Here is a 24,625-nt window from a genome sequence, read left to right on the forward strand (position 1 = left end):
GGATGTGTTGGCGCATCAAGGACTCTAAACAACGTTGAAGGGCCGAGTAACTGGTGTCCTATATATAACCCCCAGTTATTTTTATGGTACTTAAAACTACCTTATGGCTGGAACCATATCTCACATTGCCCTTCTCTCCCCATGAGCGTTTTTTGTTAACTAAGTTCAGGTTTAATTACTATCACCTCCTACTTGCTGTTCCAAGGGGAAGCCATAGAGGTCAGGTGTTGTCTTCCTGTGGCTGCGATGCCTCACAGGATTTGACGCACTTTATGTTTTTTTGCCACTACTATGATGACCCCCTGAGGTTCTTTTTAAAACCTTTATTAGAAAAGATGAATTTTATCCAGGTTCGCCCGGCCCTTTGTTTCTTGCAAATGCTGAGGCCAGAAAGCACTTTATTTGTGTTTGGCTTTTTAAAATCTGCACTGAGACTGAGAAAATGCTTCCCGAATTAATTGATGCCCGTACTGTGACTGTTGCATTAATGAAACCTCATTTTAGAGTTTGTACATATTACAGGGATGAAAGTTTTTAACATGTTTGTATTAATATTTGAATGAGTTACTTTTAATATTTGTCTAAGACTAATGTATATGATTTTTAGAAAAAATTGCCCCTTTTTTATTGCTGTAACACTGCTTTTATGGTTTTCTATTTGTAAAACCGTATAAAGTATTTTGATGATGAACCCCCAGTCTGCTGGTGTGAGAGCCTTCAGATGCGGCAACTTTTTTTTAAAACTGGTTAGTCTGAATAACTTGTTTCAGTTTTTACGAGGCACTTTTACTAGCCCTTGTGAACAAGTACAGACAGGGAGTTCTCAATTGTGCTGTTCATTAGGCGTGTCTCAAGCTACTATAAAGTACTGAGCAACCTTAGATACACAGAGACCGCCAGCCCCGCCAGGTCGCTTCAGACAGGAAAAAAAAAAACATTCTTCCTTGGAATAAAAAAAATTAAACTTTGCATCAGAGAAAAAAACACACACAATTAGGAACCACAACATGCATCACAGTAAACAGAACAGTAGGAGCTCAAGCTGCATATCGTATTAAAGACCAGGAAAGAGAACACCTCCCAAACAAGCTGTAGGCTACGAAGACCCTCTGGTCTCATCCCAACAAACCCACTCGAACACCAAATCAACTCCAAAACACAGTTTGAGATAACAAAGCATACCGCTAAATTAAAACCACTGAAAACAAATTAGAGAGCCCCCGTTCTCCAGAAAACCATTAGCCACAAGCCCCACAGGCGACCCGCCTAAACACAGAGACTTCTGCTGTGCCGTCAAAATGGCGGATTTGATGCTATAAGTACAGACTTCAGTCGAGGTTTTCTTGTTGCCTTTCATAGCCCTGACCACCAGTTCGCTTGTGACGATGTGCAACAGATCATAAAGAAAACTAAACTATGTCTCCAAAATAAAAATAAAATCTGGAGTAAAGAGGCTTCACCATCGGTATCCAAAATTCATTGCCACTGTCACAACGCATCTGACAGCCAGAGAAGGACAAATCTGGCTCTTCTTGTGGGTCGCTGCAGCCGTTATGTGTAGCAGAGCGACAAGTCACTGGAATGCGCATTTCCCCATAGCTCTGAGGACACTGGATGCGGATACATACACCGAGCACTTGAAACACCCCGTCTCCAGGATGATGTGTGGGGAGTTTCAGACGGCCACTATAGTTATGAGCTAGGTATGATGTAGAGACCTATGCCACTCTAGTTGTGAACCCCAGGATGACACCCACAACCTGTTGTATGCAGAACACTAAGCTTCTCGCACACGACGGTATCGCTTCCGCCTTACCTCAGTAATGAATGTCTATCTCCCGAGATACACTGTGCTGAATCTCAAGAGGCAGTGACTCGACGCAGTCGAGGTATTGCTCCATGTATGAATTCACCCACCTTTGTGGGTGACTTCAATCTCCACTGGGGCTCTCTGCAAGACTCTTCCGCGAGCTTGCTGGCCACCTTCCTCTCTACAAACGATCTTATCCAACACTGCACAGAATCAACACACTCTAAGGGCTCAATCCTGGACCTTGTTACTTCTAAAGCAGGCATGCTTTCTATCGCTACCCCTATTCACGTAGACTGGTCTGACCACCTCCTCATCCCATTCTCTCTTCACCTAGCAAACTCTATAACTCTTGGCCAACCTAAGAGGGCTACCTCCTGGTTCCGTAACACTAAAAATATTGACACCTTTTCCCTCTGTGAAGCAGCTTTGCTGTCACTTCCAAGGCTAGACCCAAACCTAGATGTTGACGATGTCACCTCCCAATGCCTTTCAGTCCTTGCAGTCGAAATCAATAACGTCTCTCCTCTCCAAAGCAAAAAGAAAAGAAGCACCTAAGACTCCTGGAGAAACAATGGAGGCAAACGCCCTCTACCGATAATTTGTCCACGCTTCGTTCAGCAAGATCCAAGTACCACAAGCACATCTTCCTTCGGAAAGCATCACACTTCAGAACTCTCCTTGACTCAGCCAAAAATAGACCCAAAAAACTATTTGATCTCATCAAGAATACTAACTGCTCTCCCCCAACCTCCAAGTTGGAGGATTCCACAAAGAAAGCAGCGGATTTCACTGTAATATTTGACGAAAAAGTAAAATCACTTGTGGATCAGGTCGCTTATCCTACCACTCCAGAGGAGCGCAAATCACTAGCCATTTGGCAGAACTTCGACCCCATCTCTGAAGATGTCCTCCTCAAGTGCATTCTCGAAACAACGCCCTCCAGCCATTCTCTTGACCCCATCCCTAGTGCCATTGCCATTGACTTCTATACCCATTCTCTTCCCTATTGGACCACTCTGGTCAACCTCTCCCTCTGTCAAGGCTCCCTTCCTGTTCCCTTCAAAACTGGGCAGGTCACCCCTCTGCTTAAAAAACCCACTGCTGATGCAAATGACCTCAACAGCTTCCGCCCCATTACTAACCTACCCTTTCTTGCGAAGATCACAGAAAGATGTGTTGCGAAACAACTCTTTCGTCATATCATGGACAATGATCTTCTTGACAATTTTCAGTCCGGCTTCATCCAAAACTGCACCACTGAAACAGCCCTGCTGCAAGTGATTGATGACACGCTGCGGATACTCGATTCGGGGGAGACTTGTCTTCTAATTCTCCTTGACCTTTCTACAGCCTTTGACACTGTCAATCACAACACCATCCTCAACACTTTTCAACAGAGAATGGGCATGGAGGGCACTGTGCTTAAATGGTTTGCTTCCTTCCTCTCTGATAGATCCCAAATGATCAAAATAGCGGACAGCCTTTCATCTTCTTTGTCGGTGAGTCAAGGTGTTCCTCAAGGCTCTATACTTGCAACCACATTGTTCAATCTCTATTTGGAACCATTGGGAAATCTCCTAATTAAATCCGGGGTCCACTATCATCTCTACGCAAACAACACTAAAATCTACCTCAAGGTTGCCTCCACTCACGATCTCTCCGTCCTAAGCTCTACTCTGGACTCCATTAAAAACTGGATGTTAACACATCAACTGATTCTGAATCCCTCCAAAACTGAATTCCTCCTCCTCTCCTCCTCACTTTCTCCTCCCCCGGTTCAATCATGTATGGACCAGATGAACCTACTGAACAATAAACCCATCATTGTCGACAGCGCAAAATCCCTTGGTGTCATACTCGACACAAAACTCAATCTACTCTCCCACATTAATTCAATTGCAAAGTCTGCTCAATACCAACTGCGCCTTCTTTGGGGGATTCGTCACTTCTTCCCGGAGCATGACCTTAAAACCCTGGTCCAATCGCTAGTCCTCTCCAGACTGGACTATTGCAATTCTCTTCTTACTGTCCTCCCCAAATCCCACCTGTTCCCCCTTAAGTCTGTTCTCCATTCAGCAGCTCGTTTCTTTTATGGGGCCAAAAGAAGCGACCACATGACACCCATGTTATCCACCCTCTGCTGGCTTCCCATTGAGACAAGACTGCCTGCATCACCCACAAAGCCTTGCACTCCTCATCTCCTAGCTACCTGTCGAATAAACTTAAACTCTCTGGAGGCTCTAGACCATCACGAAATGCGGAAAATCTACTGCTTGAACCTCCCACTTTCAAGAAGGAAAGATCGATGGCCCAATCCTTTTCAGGCAACACAGTGAGAATCTGGAACTCACTTCCGCCTCAGCTCCGGACCACCTTCTCCTCCCAGGCATTCAAAACTGACCTCAAAGTTCTCCTCCTTCAAAGACACTTCCAAATGTAATTCATGCCCTCTCTATTATCTGAAGGAAGACCTTTTATTATAGAAAATTGCTATTCTCCATGACTATGGAAGTACCTTCCCAGTGTGTTCTTGTGGTTTGAGAGTCTGCCATTTATTGCAGTATTACCCTTTTACCTGTGTTTGGTACCCTTTTGTAACATGCACACGTCACTTTTCTCTTGTACCACACTCTTTGCTACCTCTTACATTTTGTTTGCTTTCGATACTTGCACAAGTGCCACCATTGCCTACGTAACGTTTGTTCTTGTGTTTGAGTGTCCTCCATTTATTGCAGTATTATACCTCTACTTGTACTTTGTACTCTTTTGTAACCTGCACACATGTCCCTTTTTCCTCCTGCAGTTTGCTACCTCTTGTATTTTGTTTGCTCACGATTGTCACTTTTGCCTCATGTAATGTAACGTTTGCTTTTGTAATTTGTTCACTTGTAATGTTCTCATGTATCCGTTCTGTTCCTATTGTGAAGCGCTCTGACACCTTCGGGTAAAGTCCGCGGTATATAAAAACGCATAAATAAATAAATAAATCTTGCCCTACGCCAACTGGGCTGCTGCCACCGCCACCCCCGGGGAGCCTTGCTGCAGCCCCAGGTCCTAACACGGGGCAGGTACAGACTAAAACTGCGGCGATGGACCAGGAATCCTCATCCTGCTAGGGGCACTTGCAGTCTTCCTCTGCTACTAAAGGTTGCCTTTCCCGGTACCGGGGATTCTCTCCGCCACTACCAGTTGGGTGCTTTCAGTGCATGCGCCAACATATTCCATATAAGGCAATACACTGACTTTTTGCAATTCCTGCATTTGCTTCTGGAAGCCTATTGGCTGTTGTTAAAGGACAAAGCACAGGAAACTCAAGGAACGCACACCAAAGTTTTGGAATTTCTACTTCAACTTCAGATGCCGCCTTCACGAAATCGGAGATTCTGAAGTTGAGCTCTCACATTTAATTATTTTAAAGCGCATGTATGGAGAGTCAGCGTATATTCGAATATTATAAGGGTCATGGGAAATTATATTCTGAGCACTAAACAAAAACGTCTGAGGATATCAGTGGTTGTGTGACTACAGTGAAGCTGACGAAAAACTATGCCCATAAGTAAGCATATATAGCCAGGCCATCAAGTGAGTTTGACACCTTTCACAGTTAAAAACACAGCAACTTGTTCATGATTTGAGATTCAGGAAGAGCCGGAAATTTGTACATGAATAAGAATTTGTGTGAGTATTTTTGTAATTTTTTTTTTTAACCCAAGCATTTCAGCGCCTGTATTAACAAGCGCTGAAAGACAAACGCTGCCCCTCGTGCACGTATGGCATTTACCTTACTGGAGCGAGCAGTGACGAGCCCGATAATTGCAAACAGATGGCGCCGCTGCTCGCTCCCGCAAGGCAAATGCCGCACATGCACGAGGGCCCATTGGAAACAGTGCAGAACATGCACGAGTTTCCCCAAAAGCCTGGCGCGATTTCAAGAGGTCACTTCAAAGCAACGCTTGCACTCTGCGTAGACGAGACCTAAAAATGGTGCTTTCTGGATCAAAAGCTACATTTGGGGTAATTCTGTCCAGCGGTTCAGACTGTAGTATTGTCTAAAATCGCTTTGGGAATTAACATGGGAAATGCACTTTTCTTGACCCCTCCCATTTGTTTCGCAGCCCCTGCATGACCAATCACTCCAACACTTTCCATGCACAACTAGAATCACCCAGGCACTTTTGGGGGGAAATTTCGTGAAGATTTGTCAAACGGTGCCAAAGTTATAAGCAAGTCAAAAAATGCTTTTCCTATGGAAACTAGGTTCAAACTTTAACTACCTACTGGTGACTATCATTAGCAATCAATTAGCATATATACATATATATATATATTTACATATATCGAAACAGCCTCTCCTCCACAAGAAAAGAGTAGAGGCCACAACTGGGGACAGCATGGAAGCATTTATTCTTACAGATTCGGCTAATGCATTTCGACATTAATTTGCCTTCCTCAGCGCCACAAGTGTCCTGGAGGCTTCCACCCATGCAAAGATACTGTCCTGCTGCCTTCTGTAGCCATGTGACTGAGGCTCCGCCCCCGATGTAAAAGACCCACCTGTTGCAGTTCTAGGTGTAGTACCGAACTGCAACTCCCGGAGTGCAGCGCTTAGCCCCCAGGTAGGTAATGGAATGGACTGTTAAACTCAGTGGTCGGGCGGAAACGCAGGCTTGCGAAGATGGAATCCAAACCCAGCTTGTAGTAAAAACAATGTGCCTCCTCGTGCCCCCATACCACTTCAGCCCCGAAGCTCAGGTCCAATTATCCATGGGGGCAGCAGTGTCAGTGCACGCCGCCCTAGACAAGGATAATATCCTCGCAACTGCTTCTTTCATCTCCGAACGTCGTGGCGCAGGCCGTACCAATTCCTTGGTGTCACAACAAAGCCGAAGCAAAGCCAGAAAGGGTCCGGGCCAACTTGATGAAGCGGGGGCCTCCATACTGCGTCTCTGGCACACACTCAGAAAATATCGAAACAACCTCCTCCACAAGAAAAGAGTAGAGGCCACAACTGGGGACAGCATGGAAGCATTTATTCTTACAGATTCGGCGAATGCATTTCGGCATTAATTTGCCTTCCTCAGCGCCACAAGCGTCCTGGAGGCTTCCACCCACGCAAATATACTGTCCTGCTGCCTTCTATAGCCATGTGACTGAGGCTCCGCCCCGATGCAGCGCTTAGCCCCCAGGTAGGTAATGGAATGGAATGTTAAACCCAGTGGTCGGGCGGACACACAGGCTTGCGAAGATGGAATCCAAACCCAGCTTGTAGTATATATATATGTTCGAGGCATATGGGCTGCAGATGGTACATTTATGAATAGATCGCCATCTGGTGTTGGGCTCGGATGATTGCACTTTGTTTTTCTCCTGGAGAAGTCTTTGTCGTCATAGATGACTCCTCCTCTTGGTGTTAGTGCGCATGGGCATCAGCTCCATCCTTAGATTGTTTTTTTCCGCCATCGGGTTCGGATGAGGATCGAAGAGCTCCGGACCGACTTCGGTAAAAGACGGTATATTCGGCGCGTAAAACTTTCCAATTCGACGGTATTGTTACCGAACGCGACTTCACTTCCATCTCGACGCGTTTCGAAGAACGAAGACTACGAGAAGACCAACGCGACGTAGTCCAGCCCGGAGTCCATGGAAAGGACTCCATTCAAAAAATGTCCAACGTGTGGTGCTAAGTTTCCACACAAGGACCTACACGAGGTGTGCAACCTCTGCTTGTCCCCTGAACACGAATCCAGGGACTGTGAAGCCTGTGCAGCATTTTCTTCAAAATCGACGATTAGAAACCGTCGAGCCCGAAGACACGAGGTATCGAGAATGCAGTCACAAGCAATCCCGGAGCTGTTCGAGGACCAGCACCCAGAAGAGGAGGAAGAGGAGGCTGACGAGGCGGGGTCAGAAGAGGGCGAGTCCGACGCCGACGAAATCGGCGTCCAACAAACCGTGAGTGACGACGTCCCTTTACCAAAGAACAGACCCCGCACGGTGTCGACCCCGCCCTCGAACCCGGTCAGACAACCGAAAAGAGTTTCCGACGCCCCGCCTTCGGGCCCGGCAACGAAACCGAAACCGAAACACTCGGCCTCCCATCATGGTGGTTCCGATAAACGGACCACATCGACACCGAAGCTCCATGACAAGGAAAGCTCGAAGTCGAAACAGTCCATATCGACACCGAAACACGTGTCGATGTCGAAAACACCCTCGACACCGAGAACATCGGATCCGAATAAAATCTCGGTGCCGAAAATACAAATGGACAGTAGTAAGAAAAAACACCTTTCGGACCCGAAAACTGCGGTACCGACACAGGAATATAAAACAGATCCTAAACAAAAGACTCTGTTGATAGATCCAAAAACTGGCAAAGTAGTCACAGAACTACCTAAAAAGAGGAAGAATGAACAGTCGGATGACAAGACTCATCCTAAGAAGAGAACAATGGGGACAAATACAACTCCTCCCCCTTCTCCAAGACATAGAGACACACCCTCTTCCCCTCTCCCTCACAATAGGCCAAATATGCCTCCCACACGACCATCTACACCTACAACAGATGTAGAGAGTGACACAAGGGAGGGAGAACATCCTAGGGATGATGAAGACACAATCCCAGAGGAGGTAGACCCATGGGAGGAGTACAATGTAGGGTCAGATAACGATAACGACCCTGAATTGTACCCTTCAAAACCCTCACCTCCTGATGATAATACTGGTTTTGCACAACTCATTAATAGAGCAGCAATATATCACAAGGTAGAACTACATGCAGAACCTCAAATAGAGGATTTCTTATTAGAAACACTACCTACCGCGCAAAGAACATCAGGAACACTACCAATGCTTAAGGGCCTTCTCAGTCATACATCAGAGATATTCAAAGACCCAGTGAGGGCTAGGATACTGAACCCAAGAATCGATAAGAAATATAGGCCAGCTCCAAAGGACCCAATATTCATTAAAGGGCAAATTCCTCTAGACTCACTAGTGGTCACAAACGCTCGTAAGAGAGCAAACTCTTTATCCACAGGAGAAGCTCCACCTCCTGACAAAGAGTCTAAGCTAATAGATGCCTCGGGCAAGAGAGTAGCATCTCAAGCGGCAAACAGCTGGCGCATAGCTAATACACAGGCACTACTGGCAAGGTATGACAGAGCGCATTATGATGAACTAGAAAAACTCATCACACATCTCCCTAAAGAAATCAAAAGAGGGCAGATCAACTCATACAAGAAGGGAAGTTAATTACTAACACTTCAATCAAGTGCGCCCTAGACGCGGCAGACACTGCAGCAAGATCTACAAACACAAGCATCATGTTAAGGAGACATGCATGGCTCAGGGTATCAGGGTTCAAACAAGAGGTACAAACATCATTACTAAACCAACCTTTTGATGGGAAAACACTTTTCGGCACAGGGACAGATGAGGCCTTAGAAAAGATGAAAAAAGATACCGAAACGGCTAAATCAATGGGAGCATTGCAACAGCCGACACAAAGAGGTTCCTTTCGTAGATCCGCCTATAGAGGAGGATCCAAAAATACAAGTACAAACCAGCAACAAACCTCTTTTACACCTACATCACCCAGAGGTAATTCAAGAGGTGGCTACAGAGGTAGCAACAACAAGGGTAGAGGTCGCGGGAACAACAACAACCGCAACTCTCCAACCCCAAAACAGTGACTTCATACAGCTCCCCCCAGACCATATAACACCGGTCGGGGGACGCCTATCACAGTTCCTACCTGTCTGGGAAAACATCACATCAGACAGGTGGGTGCGACAAATTATCCAACATGGTTATTGCCTGGAACTCACATCTACCCCGCCAAACATCCCCCCCAGGCAGCGTCCAATGAAACAAGATCACCTGACACTGTTAAAGAAGGAGGTACTATCCCTGCTAGAAAAGCATGCCATAGAGAAGGTTCCACAGCACCAACAAGGAACAGGAGTATACTCCCTATACTTCCTAATTCCCAAAAAGGACGGGTCTCTAAGGCCAATACTGGACCTAAGACCTCTCAACGCATACATAAATTCGGAACATTTCCACATGGTCACGCTACAACAAGTACTACCTTTACTGAAGAAAGGGGACTTTCTTTCTACACTGGATCTAAAAGACGCTTACTTTCATATTCCAATTCACAAGGCCCACAGGAAATACCTCAGGTTTGTGGTAGAAGGACAACATTATCAGTTCAAAGTCCTTCCGTTTGGTGTCACAACAGCACCAAGGGTGTTCACAAAATGTCTAGCAGTAGTGGCAGCTCACCTAAGAAGACAACAAATACATGTCTTCCCATACTTGGACGACTGGCTAATAAAGGCCAAGTCACAAGAGGAATGTCTTCAAAACACACAAAAGACAATTCAACTACTACACCAGCTAGGGTTCACGGTGAACTACACAAAGTCACACCTACAACCAAGCAAGGTTCAACAATATCTGGGGGCTACTATAGACACAGAGAAAGCCAAAGTATACCCCAATCCAGTCAGGATTCAAACAATGCTTACAATCATTCAGAGATTCCAGCCACAACACTCACTACCAGCAAGAGTGTTTATGCAGCTATTAGGGATGATGTCATCCTGCATACTGCTAATACCATATGCCAAACTACAAATGCGTCCGCTACAAGAATGCTTAGCGACACAGTGGAATCAGGCTCAAGGACAGATTACGGATCTGGTGTTGGTAGACGACCGCACACACCGCTCTCTGAAGTGGTGGAACACAACAAACATTGCCAAGGGGCGGTCGTTCCTAGAACCAATTCCACAGGTGACAATAACAGCAGACGCATCACTCACAGGATGGGGAGCACATATGGAAAAATACACAGTACAAGGGAGGTGGAGTGTGCAGGAAAAAAGACTGCACATCAATCACATAGAACTACTAGCAGCATTTCTAGCATTGAAAGCCTTCCAAATACATGTTACCAACAAAGCTGTCCTGATCAGAACAGACAACATGACAGCAATGTATTATATTCAAAAACAGGGGGGGACGCACTCTCTCCAACTATCCAGACTAGCACAGGAAATTTGGAGATGGGCCATTCCTCAAAACATCTATCTGTTAGCCGAACACCTACCAGGAGTTCAAAATCAGATAGCAGACATCTTAAGCAGACAGTCGTAACAAATACACGAATGGGAACTGCACCAACAAATACTGCAGCCATTCTTCCAAAGATGGGGACAACCAGAGATAGACCTCTTTGCCACCCATCAGAACGCAAAATGCCAAAGCTTCGCGTCCAGGTACCCACACCACCTGTCGCAGGGCAATGCGTTATGGATAAACTGGTCCAACAAATTTGCATACGCTTTTCCCCCTCTCCCACTAATCCCATTAGTGGTCAGAAAGCTGCAACAACACTCAATGACCATGATACTAGTGGCACCCACGTGGGCAAGACAACCGTGGTTCACCACGCTCCTGCAACTCTCACAAGTACCACATCAAAAGCTAAGAATTCTACCCATGCATCTTACACAGAACCATGGAGAAATAATGCACCCAGATCCCACACAACTGAACTTAGCGATCTGGCTCCTGAAATCCTAGAATTTGGGTACTTAGATCTACCACCAAATTGTATGGAGATAATTAAACAAGCGAGACGTCCCACCACCAGAGCATGCTATGCAGCTAAGTGGAAGAGGTTTGCTATACACTGTACTACTAATAATATCAACCCTCTAGACGTATCAACAAAGGAGATTATTTGCTACTTACTACACTTACAGCAATGTAATCTCGCATACACATCTATCAGGGTACATCTAGCAGCTATAGCAGCGTACCTACAAAACAGGCAGCACATATCACTGTTTAGAGTGCAGGCGATAAAAGCCTTCATGGAAGGCCTTAAAAGAGTCATTCCACCAAGATTACCACCTTCCCCGGTCTGGAACCTCAATGTAGTACTCACCAGACTAATGGGACCACCGTTCGAACCTATGCATAGGTGCGAAATACAATTCCTTACATGGAAGGTGGCTTTCCTGATAGCCATTACCTCACTCAGGAGAGTAAGTGAATTACAGGCATTGGCAATACAAGAACCATTCCTGCAGTTACACCAGAATAAAGTGGTTCTTAGAACAAACCCAAAGTTCTTGCCTAAAGTAATTTCGGCATTTCACATCAACCAACCAGTGGAACTGCCAGTTTTTTTTCCAAAACCACAGACAGTAGCAGAAAGGGCTCTACATACACTAGACGTCAAAAGAGCCATTTTGTACTACATAGAAAGGACACAAAATTTCAGGAAAACTAAACAACTATTTGTGGCATTTTCCCCAACACATAAGGGCAATCCTATCTCTAAAGCAGGCATAGCTAGATGGATTGTAAAATGTATACAAGTATGTTACATTAAAGCAAAGAGAACATTAACTGTTCCTCCTAGAGCTCATTCTACACGAAAACTAGGAGCATCTATGGCATTCTTAGGGAACATTCCCCTAGATGACATATGCAGAGCAGCAACTTGGTCTACACCACATACATTCACAAAACACTACTGTGTTGATGTACAGGCTACACAAAAAGCCAGAGTGGGCCAAGCTGTATTAAAAACTCTATTTCAAACAGTTGCGACAGACACTGGTGACCACCGCTAGGGAGGTAACTGCTGTACAATCTATTCATAAATGTACCATCTGCAGCCCATATGCCTCGAACGGAATATGCTACTTACCAGTATGCATCTGTTCTTGGCATAGAGGGCTGCAGAGTGGTACATGCCCTCCCTGCCTCCCCGGAAACCTGTGTCTGCCCCAACATTATCTTAGTTAGATACACTTACATGGGCATATCTTTATGTATTCTACTACACTACTCCATCTAACCCTACTATGGCAAAACAATCTAAGGATGGAGCCGATGCCCATGCGCACTAACACCAAGAGGAGGAGTCATCTATGACGACAAAGACTTCTCCAGAAGAAAAACAAAGTGCAATTATCCGAGCCCAACACCAGATGGCGATCTATTCATAAATGTACCACTCTGCAGCCCTCTATGCCAAGAACAGATGCATACTGGTAAGTAGCATATTCCATACTAGCAGTCCACCCCGACGTTGTCCGGGGATGAAAAGCGAGTGAATTTGGCGCGCTCAGTCGCATGTGCCCCCGCTTGAGGGCCAATTATTGTTTCCCGCTGTTCTTATTTTTTTATGACCCACCCCGACGCTCTTTGGCCCGAGTCCTTTTTAGACGCACCCAGGCCAAGCCACACACTGCGTTCGACCCTTTCAGACGCACCCTGGCCAAGGCACACACTGTATTCGGCATCCCCAGTATGTGAGACAACGGGCAGTCCCCCAAGGGAGTCGAGCGAATGGTTACTTACCACGCTTCGAGGTGAACCCCTTTGTGATGCCCCCATTGTAGTAAAGGAAGTAGCAGAGTCCACTGTGTAGATATAGGTTCCTTTATTGTAAGTTCCTTCCAAGATATAAAGTACAGAAGTTGATAAGTAGAACCCCACCAGGAGCTAGCTCTCATCAGCTCAGCCTGAGTAGATCAACTGACGTTAAGAGCCAGAGAGTCACCCCAGGCATTCTATGATGTCATCAACATTCTAATCAGTAGAGCACCACAGAGAAGTAGTTTACTACACATCCTCTCTCCTTAGTGAATGAGGAAAGAAAGAAGAAAACACAGACAAAGATACCTCAAGTGTGACATTTGCATAAAAGTACAAAAGTGAAGTACGCAAATAAATAAAGTACAACAAGTACTGCATGAGGTATGATTAGCATGAACATAAATACTATAATCATAAGTATGAGCAGAAATAGAACAACATGCTAAATTCTAGATGAAAAGAAACTACTAAATGCTACTATATGCCACATCCCCTTCCCTTAGAGTAAAAACATGGCACGGATGAAAAAAGAGCAGAGTAGCAAAGAAAAATGGTCACGCTGCCAACTGGATACACCAGAGAGAAAACCCCCTGAAAAAAACAAAGGCAAGCGTAGACACAGACCCTTTACAAACTCCCCTAACAAAACAATCTGACAGAGAAAAATGAAACTTCTCACCCAAAGTCCCACCGACATGAAACCCTTGGCCACGAATCTCAGGCAGGTAGACTTTGACGAAAGCAGAGTGTCAAAAAACAACGATGTTAAACAATCTCCACCAAAAATAGGGAGCACAGGGTACTAATACTTAAAAATCACAACCTCCCCAAAGTAGGGTACACCACAGGAAAGACAACCTGGAACTGAAATAGGGCATTGACTACCCACAAATCAACAACCTCCCCTCAAAAGGGTACACAGCAGGGTGGAAAACCTGGGAACTGAAATGGGCATTGACTACCCTAAAATCCACAACATCCCCTAAGTAGGGTACACCGCAGGGTAGGAAACTGACTACCCTAAAATCCACAACATCCCCTAAGTAGGGTACACCGCAGGGTAGAAACCTGGGAACTGAAATGGGCATTGACTACCCTAAAATCCACAACATACCCTAAGTAGGGTACACCGCAGGATAGAAAACCTGGGAACTGAAATGGGCATTGACTACCCTAAAATCCAGAACATCCCCTAAGTAGGGCATGGACGCACAGACCACTACCTCAACAAACTAAAATAAATGGGCATTGACTACCCATTCACAGACACAACCACACAACCTCCCCTATGTAGGGTACACCGTAGGACCATATTCCTAGGCACAACAATGGGGCATGGACTACCACCAAACAAATGATGCAAACTCAAAGAAACACTGGGGCACTGACTACCCACACACACACCACCAAGCACACATTAAAGAAAACAAATCTTAAAAATATGGATGGGAATTGACTACTCAACAACATCCAACCAGGACATGACCAAACACACCATACAGAATTAAAATTAGAGCAAGAGAAGTTTGCGACAAACCATACCACACCACCACAAAATAAAGCTACATTCAATAATGTGCAATGGTAAATTAGCTGCCAGAAATAAATAAATAACACTTGCTCCGGTGAGCGACCTCTCACCCGGGGTCATTGTACTCCGCTCCCTGCAGACGCCACTGAGGTCTCCGCATACGCCGTTGAATCTCGCCATGAAGATAGGAAGTGATCGAAAACATGAAGAAAGTCCCTTCAACAGCGTAGCTCGGCACTTGCTCGAGAAATATTGCAGAAAACTGTTCAAAGTGCTGGAGTGGTATTGATTTAAGTCGTGTGCCAAAACTTATTGACTCGGCAGCACAGAAGCGTAAATAAAAGGCAGTCATTACACCAAATGAGAAACTTCTCAAAAATGCCTCGAGCTCCATGGTTGAATTCACAGCACAAGACGGCTTGCAACAGAAGCCTGGAACAGCGCACTGCACGCTGTTACGCCTCCGCCGCATGGTTCACGGCAAAGGCGTGCTGTGAATAGTGACGACTGAACAATAGGCAGACGTCACAGACTGTGACTGGAGCAAGGGAAGGCAGCGCGCGATGTGCGAGCGGTGGGAGAGACGAGCAAAATTCAAACTGCAGCGGTTAAACTGCTCTGGCACAGTAAGTGCGAAAAGAAAAGAAATGTCTTTTTTTTTAAGTGTAAAATGTTTAAATCTTCTGTCCGTGTCCCACTAGTTGCCAAACATACGAAGACACAACATCCTCCAATGCTGCGCATACCTTCAAGAAAGTGCCAAACACTCCTGCAGGCTAAAACACAGGGAAAGCCCACTGGATACTGATAAAAGTACAAGTGCCCAGTTTAAACAACGTAATGTTCCTGCACCGAGTCCCCTTCCAACAAGCGCCCGTTTGAATGCACAGAGGCAACACTTTAAATGTCCCCAAGAGCAAAGGCAGACCGGAGGCGCTGTACATAACCCTGTCCAGCTTGTTGAAAAGACACGCCTCAGTACTTCTAGTCACAGAGCAATGCTGAACACATAAATGCATTAGCTCACGAAAATCGCCGCTTTACCAGACACTCCCGAGTCTGTTCAGGCGCTGCAGACTCGCAGACCGCAGCAGGACAAGAACAGGCTCACTGACAAACACACCGGCAATGTCACTGTTGTTTTTTCCCACAGAGGAAAACGCTGGCAAACTGTTTTCTGCCGATCAGACTTGCAGACAGTGAGTCCAGACAAAGTGCTGTAGCAGCAGAACAAATCCCACGCAGATTGCCAGCAGACATCAAATAAAATAAACACATGCCCAGAGTGCAGGCTGTCTAGATGAAACACGACACTGGTGGGGTCAGCTGGGCATTACCTTTCAGTATAAATACGAATTTTTCCACAATCCTTGATGTCTTGGGTTCTTTCTTTTCTTTGTAGTTGCTTAATTCCTTGTTGATAACTGCACGCGTAGATAAATCCAGTTCAAAACGTCGCCAAACTGTAGTAAAGGAAGTAGCAGAGTCCACTGTGTAGATATAGGTTCCTTTATTGTAAGTTCCTTCCAAGATATAAAGTACAGAAGTTGATAAGTAGAACCCCACCAGGAGCTAGCTCTCATCAGCTCAGCCTGAGTAGATCAACTGACGTTAAGAGCCAGAGAGTCACCCCAGGCATTTTATGATGTCATCGACATTCTAATCAGTAGAGCACCACAGAGAAGTAGTTTACTACACCCATCACACGGCCAGAGCAGACGATGTGATTAATGTACGACCCAGATGACATGAAGTGCGGAACATAGCACACGGGAACGTAGCACACGCCCCCAGCGTTTATCACGCCCCCAGCGTGCCCCTTGATGCGGCGCCATTGCGTAATTGGCGCTTCACATGGCATGAAGGGAGGACACACGCCCACATCGCAGACACATGCCCACAGCGCGGACACACGCCCACAGCGTTTGTCATGGCCCCAGCGTGTCACGCCCCCAGCGTGTCATGCCCCCAGCGTGTCACGCCCCCAGCGTGCCCCTTGATGCAGCGCAATTACGACTCACATGGCATGAAGGGCGGAACGTACTACACGCCCCCAGCATTTGTCATGCCCCCAGCACACGCCCCAGCACACGCCCACAGCAGAATGCAGACACGCCCACAAGGGACTACATTGCTGGCACGGTTCTTTTACCTTTTAAATGTATATGGTGGCCATCTGCATACGCTGTATTGGGTGTTGTGATTGGTGCTGTGGTTACTGAGATTACCCGCCTCAAAGGTTAGGGCTCTTATATATATATATATATATATATATATATTTATATATATATATATATATATATATATATATATATATATATATATATATATATATATATATATATATATATATATATATATTCTGTTTCGGCGGATTGCTTCTGTTCCAGGGTACTGGATGTTTTGGCCGCGCCCCACCTCCAATCCAGGGAGAAGTCGGGGTAGTGTTGTCGCCATTGGCTGCACGTCGGGTCTGGAGGATTTATCCACAAACCCCCTGCCTCAAAGATCCCGTTTGGATTTGAGGGTTTATGCGGTATAGGGGACCAGAGGAGACACACTGTTTCGGAGGGCACACAGACTTGGTGAGTTCGTGAAAATGTCGTGACTTTACTCCCCCACTGACATTACATCCCACACAACTGTGGCATTCTGGGACCTGTAGGCGTTATCCAACTCGCCACAGCAAGACTCATGATAGGGGCGGAGTCACCAATCTCGTAACCGGATGCAGTGGGATATTTTAATCTGCAATGTGAACTGCACTCTGGCACTGAAGAAGGCGGGTCTTACTGCCGAAATGCATTTGCCTACCTGTGAGCCTCGAGATTAAATGCCTCCTTGAACCCCCGCAAGTGGTCTCTGTTTCTTCTTTGGGAGGAGCTGTTTTTGGATATATATATATATATATATATATATATATATATATATATATATATATATATATATATATATATATATATATATATATCCGAATCGCGCCATTAACACACTTTCCTTCCCGGAAAAACGACGATGAGTGGACCCAGGTACTGGTGCTTTTCTCAGTGCTTTATTTGTGCAAAATCTTTAGCCAGCAATCCGCCATGACGCGTTTCGCCTCCACCACATATAATTCCTAATTAAAATGTCCCTTTAACCTTGTGTGTATGTATATGTTCTTACGCTAGAGGGCCTGCTCCATGCGGACTCGGAGCTCCGAGTTTGGGACATCCCCCTTGCCAGACTTACACCGATGCCTCAACCAATCGTAGCAGGGCTTTGGGTTTTTAAATGTGGTTTGGAATGCATTTGCAATTTTGGCGGCCCTACAGGGCACTCTTAAGGATGAGTGTCTCCGTTCCAATTGCTCTATGTAAGGGGGAACTGCCATGTAGAAGTTGTCTCCCAATGTTCCCCAGCACAAAAGACTGCAAATAATACACTGGATTGCTGGCAGTATCTATCTGGTCAATTGCAGATCTCTGCCACAGCATACATTTAAATTGCTCACCTTTCTGGAGGAGGAAAGACCTGATGTGTTATTGCTCACAGAAACCTGGCTAAATGCTGAGTCAGGATCCAACATCATTAAGGCCCTGCCTTCGGGATACCACATTTGCTTGAGAGACCGGGAGGATAGAAAGGGTGGTGGGATCGCTATTATATTCAAGGAGGCCTTTAGATGCTCCCAAGAACTGCTACATTTTCCTAACTGTGAAAGCTGCCATCTCCTTGACCCGAAAGCTCAACATCTCAGGCGTACTCCTATATTGACCTCCTGGTCCTTGGAGCCATTTTTCTCAGGCTCTTCCTGATGCCATCACCAGTTGGGCAATTAATAAACCTATCTTTACTGTACTGGGTGATTTTAATAAAAGAAGTACAAAAAGGCTGTATTTGAACACTTGGGTTGAGCTATCAACAGGCGAGAGAAGCTTACACCACAGATTCAGTCCCTAAGTGGCCTGACGCAGGGTTGTGCTTTGCCCACTCTCTAGACTTATTTGTGGCTGCGACGTGATAGTTCAGTTGAATCTGTCAACTCTTGCTCCTCGGAGATTGGTTTAGTATCCGCACACTCGTTAATGTGCGTGCATGATGCCTTATCACTTTCATGGAAAACAAGAGCACAAATTCAAGTTAGACATAGTGAAGGTATATGCCTCAAAAAGCATAAGGGAAATATAAATAATTATTTAAGAAACATACACTGCCATTTTAAAATGTAGAAATAATACACTTATGAACAGAAAATCGGCCATGTAAAACATATAGGGCCCTATTCACAAAAATAGGTATAAATTATGATGTGTGCATGTTAGGCTTACTCATTGTCATAATGTATATCTCTTCCTTTACCTAATACAAAGTACTGACACAAATATAACATTTGTACACGAAGGAACACCTGCATGTGCTTGATATTGTATTCTATTTGCATTTGTATATGGCTAATTTTCCATGAGGAGGCGCTAAAGTGCTTTACAGTGAGACGCATGCTGGTCCGCAACCCAAAGTTAATGGTTAATCCAGTGGTTATTGTTGGTTATTGGGATTAGTTGTGTGCTCTCAAGAAAAAACATGCAATGCATTTACTCCAGTTTCTTTGCTGCATATTAAATTAATAGGAGTTAGGTATGATCATTAGTGGGGTCTATGTGTTTTCATGCAAATGAATGGTGAGATATATAGTCGGGCGAAGATTAGGTATTGTTAGGTTGCAGAGATAGGCTTTCAAAGAATGAGAGGTTGTGATCATAAAATGAAGTGGGGGCCATTTCCAGAATTACAATAAGAGAGATTGAGGTAGAAGCTATAGTCACACATAGAGGATGGATGGTGAGGAGAAAGCTATTCTGAAGAAGAAAAAAAGAGAGAAATAAATTGAAAGTAAGTCGAGGGCAAACTTTCATGCAGGGCTTTATGAGAAAGGGTGGAGGGTTTCAGAGACAGCAAGCAATCTGAGGATGGAAGCTGTAAAAAGAAACAACATTCCATTTATAGTGCTCCATGTCCTAGGCAGACAGCTTAAACATGTGCGGCAGAGTGTATAGATCATTTAAACATTAAGAGCCTGAGCCTGCTGTGTGTCACGCCTAGGGCAGCCCTTTTAAACACAGCCGGGAGTATCCCAAGCTAGGTACAGCCTCTGCCCACTGGACAACTGGAGGTGACGCACACGCCTTATTTAAGAAAAGCCCCATTTAATGATCTTCCTTCACTAGACTGCATGGATGGAATTTCACTTACTAAAAATGAGCTATTTAACACTAGCTGAGAGCATCAAATGAATACCTCATTTTGCTATCTAATTCTTATCTAGGTTGTTTCTATGGCACAGCAGAGCGACCCCTGATATGAAAGGTAAGTAGCTCTAATATCCCAAGTGAATATTGCGCCTGTCTGTATGTGGCCAGGGTGACACAGGCATTGCATGTATAAGTGAAGCAGGGTAATGGAGGATTGTGGGTTTTGCTTTGGAAGCAAAAGACACACAATTGATGGACGGAACGCAGAACAAATCAAAACATTCACCCCCAGTCAAGAGATCTGGGTTAAATCCATCATTATTTTGCTGACCATGCCACCCCAGTTTAGACCTGGCCATATGCAAATCAGTCATGACCCTGTGCCTCATGGGAACAGTCCAGGCTGAACTGTCAAGCCAGATCCTCCCTGGACCGGAAACAAGCATCCTAGGACTGGTTTCGGGATTTCAACACTCTTCAGCCAGGATAGCTTGAATCAGTTTCTGGTCCGGGGAGGCCATGGCGGCAAAACAATGTGGCCAATTTACAACGAGACGCATCTAGGGAGATGCGTCGTGTTGTAAAGCCTTGCATCAACATTATACATGTGCCAGGTATAATATATGCAGGGTGGGCGTTCGCAAGCAAAATAGTAGAAGGGACACAGTTGCATCACTCTATGCCTTCACTGTGTTAAAATCCCTACTCCTTCCAGGCGTAAGGAAATACACAGGGCTTTTTGTATGAGACTCACCTATCTGTTGTGGCACATTGCTGGAGCTGTGTCACTTTCATGAGCAACTCCAGCAATGCATCACTTTATTTCTGACGCATCTGTTAATCCTTGCGCCATGGAGCACTGTATTGTAAATACAGCGCATCCACGGTGGCGCAAGGACATTTGGCATTAGTGCACGGAAAGTGACGCATCTATGCAGATGCATCAGTTCCTTGTAAATCTGCCCTAAAGAGTTCCAGAAAAACAAGTACCTAGTGAAGAACAGAAAGAACCATCAGACAGGTGGGAAACCCTATGCTCCATGGGAGGGACAGAGACTTGCGGGACAGGCTAAACCAAATAAAGCCAGCCAATAGAAAGCTAGCAAAGGCGAGTGACAAAACACAAAACCAATGCTTAACGACAGGAGTAATACATTCCTAGGTAAGCATTCAGCATATCCCCAATATGTCTTTGCAACCAGACAGCTGCGCCTCGACCTTACAATGCATAGGACTAGATGAGCAAGTCATACCTGAAACAAGACCAATCAAAAAGTGCCATAGTCCCGTCATTCACACCGCTTACATTCTTCCAAAATATACTAGTGCTCCTCACCTGCGGTCTAGAGTTATCACCTGCTTTCTTAAGAGGCATGGCCAGTATTTTAATGTTCCGGCCCGTCCAAAAATGAAGAAAATGACTAAAAGCCTGTATTTTTCCCCCTTATCAGTACATGCTTCAAACTGCAAACAGAAGTGAAAGCATTTTAAAATGTGTTCTAGAGCTGCTTTAATAATGTCTGACTGATAAAGTAAACAAAGGCACAAAAGACCGCGTTAAAAATGAATAAAAACCATTTTCAATTACGTTCTATTTAAGTGACATGCCCGCACCGCTGCAGAATCTTAAAACGTGAAGGAATGGGCGGTATTTTTCTGTGGGAAAGCTGGCAAGTGGGAACCGGAACCCTACTCCAGTCCTATACGCAAAGAAAAGTCAGACTATGCGGCACACTGGGCTGTGTCCTTCTTACTCCTGGCACAAACTAGGCAGGCTGCCGGCAGCACATTCACAAATCGCTGACCTGTGACCCCTTGCCAAATAACAAAAGGGAAGCTCTGGGGACAGCAGGTTTTTAAATGAAGTAAGCACTGGGATGCTGACTGAGAGCTGGAATGCGAGTAGCATCTGTCACTCCATCGAATTGAAGCTGCAAACAGCACTCCTGGGAGAGGGGTCGAAATTACTTTGGTGACCTTGAGTTTCTATACGTTCAGCGCTGATTTAAATATTTTTTGTGGCAAGAGGTGGGATCAGAGAAGGTATAGCGATGGCTTTAACAGGAGTGGGGCTGGGGTGTCTCTGAATAATGGTAAACTAGGTTCCACAGTCATCATGATGTTTGACACTGTGATTGTTGCACGTCCTATGTCCCATACCCCTCTTGAAGCTAAAGTGAAGCACTCCAGAGATCACTAGAACCACCATGAATTTCTCTTTTATGGTCGAGCATACCAGACAGCACAGCTGGCTGGTTGTAAAAGACCTATTGTGGTCTCACAGAAAGAATACCTGGGTTGCCGATTGCTTACTACTGGTTAGCTTATGGAATAAGGTTTGCAATGATCATGAATCGTAGCGTCGCTAAAAGTAATTTATTTGCCTGTGGTTGAGGCGCCACCCAGTGACCGACAAAAGTATTACATTATCTAATCAACGTGTGTCCGATGTTATGTCAAGGGCTGCTGATTGCACCGCCACTTTGTCAAGAGAGATGGAAGACTGTCATCCGCGTTACCACTCTATTTTATGTATTTTATGACTTGAGTACTTTTAGCCTTCAGTTGCTACCTTTCTCTGACTTAACGTCACGATAAGCAAGGGGAAAATAAACATGGCCCACATATCCCCTCTATAACAAGATTTGGCAAGCTGAAGCCCGCTCGTTGTGTTTATCCCTGCTTTAGCGAGAGCCATCTCGTTCGGCCAGACTATTTTCAATTTCTGATATACTGGCTTCGGTGACTTTTAAGCAGACGCGCTATTAAAATCCTTCCTCTAACAGGATTTTAAGCCTTGAATTCATCTGCATGCATTTGAATCACTCTAGTAACCTAGCGTAGATTAGGGGAGCGCTGAAATGTTTGTGTATAATGAGACCAGGGTTTAAATACACCATCAGCCCTTTTCTGGCTGGTAAAATACCTTATTAAATCCTATCACAGCAGAATAGTATTTAGCTTTTTGAAATGCATTTTGCTTTCCTTAGATTAGTGAAGCAAGAACATCATAACTATTATGCTGTAGCTAGCTCTCATCTGTCCTCATTATAGGTAGGTGGGTAGGGCTTTAAGTGGAATACAAAAACTGGGGGGTTTCTCCGAGGTGCGTGGCTAATGTAATTAAAGGCGTGGCTTAAAAACACATAAGCTAACAATCCATACTTAGCATAGTGTTCCCCCCAACTGGTTTTGTGCTTCTTCTGTCATTGCATCTATATATATGATACAAGTAGTATTACACCCACAACAACCAGGGCTGGCTTTGCCAATGCAATGGAAGTGAGTTGCATAAGATATAAAAGAAGCAACTATGGCTTCATTATATATAATATTGTAAATGCTTCAGGTCTGAAATGATACGTTGTGAAAGACTTACAACGTGTCTCTTCAAAATTAAATCGCAGGCAGTGAAGGGTGGTACTGCTGCAGAGTTAATATTTTTTTAAGCAAGGGTGAAGGCAAAAATGTAGAGCCCAATAGAAATCTGCCTTCACACCTACAATTTAGAACTGCTGGTGCTGAACACTGGCAGGACCCGGCACACTTAAAGCCCTGTAAGTAGGTATACATGTCAGTTAAAACATACTCTTTTGAACTAACAAAACAACTGAGATTCACCAGTTATAGTTATCTCAAGTAACTATAATTCATGCCCTAAATTAACTATAACTCACGCTCCTGCCATGCACTGTGGCGAAGGTGTGAGTTATAGTTACTTTAGGACACAAGTTATAGTTACTTGGGATGACTGGAGAGTTTCAGTTGTTTTGTTCATTTCATACCAGCATGTTTTAACTGACATTTTTACCTAACTATAACGTTGCTTTAACCATGGGTTTTTCTCAAAGAATTTCTAGGGTGTTTTTAAATACCTAACTATAACGGTTTTTTAAACCATTTTTTTCAGTGAATTTCTATGTTTTTTAATGTTGAGTAAGATGCCCTTTGCTATGTGGCCAGGCTATGCACCCAACCCCCCCATGGGCACCCAACCACACACAACCTTTGGCTCTGCACTCACTCACCCCAACCTCCCAACAAATGGCTGGCTAAAACATTTAACAATATACAAGGTGGCACTTCAAGTTAGGCAGACCAGCAGGTTTTGTCAAAGTCTACAAAAACAAAAAATAAAAACAAAATAGTAGTCAGCACATTAACATATTTAAAGTAGACCTTTTGGCTTTGTCAAAAGTCCCTAATAACCATAATCAAAGGTATATTTCCTTAATTCATACATTGCAATACTTAATAATAGTGATTGTGACAAAATGTTTTTAATAAAGCCCTTTTGAAAATACATTAACACATGTGAGCTTTAAACGTTCTTCATGCCACAAAGTACAACCACAAAATAAACCACTAGAGGTCTCTGCACTCCAGCTGAATAGCATAGAGCTCCAGATTGGAGTGCTTGCAAATGTTAACTGCAGCCCCTGACAACATTAAAAACATGTTTGGTGGTGCCCCTGCCCCCTCTAGAGGCACCACCAGCAAGAAAAGAAATAATTTAAAAAGGCCATAGGGCATTATGGGGCACTCCTCGCTGGAGCAGTGACTAATAAATGAGCGGCTTCTGCAGATCATTTATTCTTTAAAAAAAAAAAAGTTTGTATGGTCTGAAAACCCATATTTTTAATT

The 24,625-nt window shown here is 44.7% G+C and overlaps 1 pseudogene; it reads left to right on the forward strand.

Annotated features, from left to right (window-relative positions):
• The first annotated feature begins 8,344 nt into the window (after nucleotides 1-8,344).
• On the forward strand, nucleotides 8,345-15,558 carry LOC147659206 (uncharacterized; annotated as a pseudogene).
• The last annotated feature ends 9,067 nt before the right edge of the window (nucleotides 15,559-24,625 follow it).

Source organism: Lissotriton vulgaris, unplaced genomic scaffold (genome assembly GCF_964263255.1).
Source record: "Lissotriton vulgaris unplaced genomic scaffold, aLisVul1.2 SCAFFOLD_570, whole genome shotgun sequence".
NCBI lineage: Eukaryota > Metazoa > Chordata > Amphibia > Caudata > Salamandridae > Lissotriton > Lissotriton vulgaris.